This window comes from Mandrillus leucophaeus, unplaced genomic scaffold, assembly GCF_000951045.1.
Source record: "Mandrillus leucophaeus isolate KB7577 unplaced genomic scaffold, Mleu.le_1.0 Scaffold244, whole genome shotgun sequence".
Lineage (NCBI taxonomy): Eukaryota > Metazoa > Chordata > Mammalia > Primates > Cercopithecidae > Mandrillus > Mandrillus leucophaeus.
This window is the reverse complement of record NW_012102521.1, coordinates 143,097-146,259: the sequence shown is the minus strand read 5'-3', so window position 1 is coordinate 146,259 and position 3,163 is coordinate 143,097. Positions and strand designations below refer to the sequence as shown.

The window sequence follows — 3,163 nt, the reverse complement described above, 5'->3', positions numbered from 1 at the left end:
GATGGAGACCATTCTGGCCAACATGGTGAAATCCCATCTCTACTAAAAATACAAAAATTAGCTGGGTGTGGTGGCGGGCGCCTGTCGTTCCAGCTACTCGGGAGGCTGAGGCAGGAGAATCGCTTGCATCTGGCAGGCGGAGGTTGCAGTGAGCCGAGATGGCGCCATTGCACTCCAGCCTGACGACCGAGTGAAACTCTATCTCAAAAAAAAAAGTAGGGGCCCTCTTTTTAGTATGTATTGGGAACATGTTACTTGTCCAGGCAAATATGGCAACTAAAGTCAAGGGGAAAGGAGGGGGAAAGGTGTTTGCACGCTACTGTATAGCAGGCCCCTGTTGCACTGGGGACCAAGGGTAATTTTGTAAGATCATACCAGGATGCCTGGGCCCCGAGCAAAATGTCAGGATGACTCTGTTTCTTTAGTCCCTTCTTACTGTAGCCATTGTACCCTCCCAGTTTACTTTGCCCTTTTCCTTCTAGACCCTCATCTGACCTTGCTCTGTCCGAAGCCCCTAACTGGCCTAAATGAGGGCATCATTTTTAAGTCTTCCTTCTGTTAGAATCCCAGTGGCTTAGTATTAATTATAGCCATCAACTGGATATTTGTATCAATTCTGTTACTGCTGTGATCATTCACTGAATTCTTTGTTGTTGTTCTTGTTGGGGGGGGTGGCAGGGGGGAGTCTCACTCTTGTTGCCCAGGCTGGAGTGCAGTGGTGCAATCTCTGCTCACTGCAAGCTCCACCTCCTGGGTTCAAGCGATTCTCCTGCCTCAGCCTCCCGAGTAGCTGAGATTATAGGTGCCCACCACCACTAATTTTTGTATTTTTAGTAGAGACAGGGTTTCGCCACGTTGGCCAGGCTGGTCTCGAACTCCTGACCTTAAGTGATCTGCCCGTTTTGGCCTCCCAAAGTGCTGGGATTACAGGCGTGAGCCACCGTGCCCAGCCCATTCTCTGGATTTTTATTCCATACCAGGCACTAGGCTGGGTCCTTTAGGTTTCCTCTCTGAATTACATTGACAGCCCTGTGGGGGCAGGTGGAGGCATCCATGTTTCACAGAAAAAGAAACCTCTGAAACATCAGCTAAAGGGACTTGCCCAAAGTTGAGAGCTGACCAGGGAGAGCTGGTGTTGGAGCCCAGGATTCCCAGGCTTCCAGACCCATTGGTCCTGTAGAATGCTTCCTTCCCAGTCGTTGCAGGGAGACAAGGGATTCATTCCTTGCCTCTGAACTCTTCTAGTCTGGGGCTTCCGGAAACCTCTGGGTCTTGTTTGGATCATCTGTGACATATTCCCAAAGCAGGGCTGTTAGTTTCTTGGAACCTCACACTCTGTCAGAGCATTCAAGTACAGTTTGAGGACAGGAAATTTGAGGGTGGACTATCTGCAAGGTGTTCCAGGAGAAGGACACAAGTCACATCCTGCAAGGTCACACCGCAGGCCATTCTTCACGACCATCCTTGCCTAAATAAGTCCTCTCATAGAGAAGAGCAGGAAAGCAGGTGTTGGAGGCAGGTTCTCGTCATCGGGAGCATGACGTACAGATTTGGTGTGAGTGCAGTCCTGCTAACCTCCTGCAGAACCTTGGGCAGCTTTCCCCAAGTACCCATTTTATAGGAGTGGAAAGCAGTGTAGGAAGTAAGTACGAAAAGCACTTTTGAAATGCTGTTAAAGGGATGGAAACAGAACTAACCACGTCAGGGCAGTCCCTGCGGTGACTCTGGCCTGGCCTCCCCGTTCTTGCCTGACTCAAGACACTAACTTAGTTCCTGGTTCGGTGCCCTGTGGTGCTCCTGTGTCCAGTAGCTTAGCTCCCACAGTGGGGGAGGAATCAAAGGGGCTCTGCAGCCCTCACCAGCTGCCCTCAAATCCCATCCAGGCCAGTTCCAGATTCTAAACTGAATTTTCTTCATGATATTGTCAACACAGGAAACAAAAAAACCCTAAAGCAAAAAAAAAAAAAAAAATTATTGTTAAGTTTAGAGAACACTTTTAGAATAAAAGCTAAACTCTGTGCTAGCCTCCAAGGCCCTTAAATGACCTGTCCCATCTTCCTTCCCATAGTCCAGCCATGGTACTTTATGTAACAAGCATTTAATACATAGTACCAGACACTCAGCGTTTGACATAGGGTTACTCTATGTTATTCTCCATAACAACCACTTGAGGTGGATCCTGTTTTTATCCCTGTTTTACAGATGAGAAAACTTAAGCAGTTTAAGTTAGCTAGTAAGTGACAGCCAGGATTTGAATCTGGCACTGTGGCCTCCCTATTCCTTCCAGCTCTCCAAGTTCATTCTGACCTCAGAGTCTCTGCCAATGCCGAGGATTCCTCTCCCAGATATCCTGACCCTTTATTGTTTCTCAGCTCCTAAAACAATGTCTGGCACCTAGTACATGCTCAGTGCACATTTGCCAATTGTTTCCGTGATTTGAGGGCCGCCATTGACCTTTGACTAGGTTGGACTTGTGAAGGATTCAGTGCCGTCAAGCCGACAGGCAGAGCTGCAAAGTGTGGGAAAGGGCGAACACGGCCAAGCAGTCAGATCCTGTGGAGCCTGAGTAGTGATGTGAAAGGAGCAGTGAGTGGGGCTCAGGTGTGGGCACAGGGAGGGTGGGGCGGAGGCAGCATTACAGGTCACAGCCAACGCACAGTTTGTTCGTTCGTTCGTTCGTTCGTTCGTTTTTTTTTTTTGAGACAGAGTCTCACTTTGTCGCCCAGGCTGCAGTGCAGTGGTGTGATCACGGCTGCCTGCATCTTCAACCACACAAGCTCAAGCAGTCTTCCCACCTCAGTCTCCCAATAGCTGCGACTAACATAAAAAATTAGCCAGGTAAACACCACCACACCTGGTTAATTTTTTATGTTTTGTGGAGACTGGGTCTCCCTATGTTACCCAAATTAGTCTCAAGCTCCTGGACTCAAGTGACCCTCCCACGTCGGCCTTCCAAAGCACTGGGATTACAGGCATGAGCCACCACACCTGGCCAAAGCAGTTTCCAAGTGAAATGAGAAGTGCTTAGATCTAGTCATTCCTCACAGCTATTTGACTGTAGTTTAATAGACCACTTCAGATGTTAAAAAGCATATTAAAATGAAAATGAGGGCATCTAATTTGGGGTCTATAGTAGAGAGTAAATTGTTTTTTTTTTTTTTTT

At 48.1% G+C, this 3,163-nt stretch overlaps 1 protein-coding gene across 2 annotated transcripts in view; it reads left to right on the top strand.

Annotated features, from left to right (window-relative positions):
• Positions 1-3,163, top strand: part of LOC105541723 (chromosome unknown open reading frame, human C14orf2) — a 13,651-nt gene that overhangs the window by 1,534 nt on the left and 8,954 nt on the right. The window lies entirely within an intron of this gene.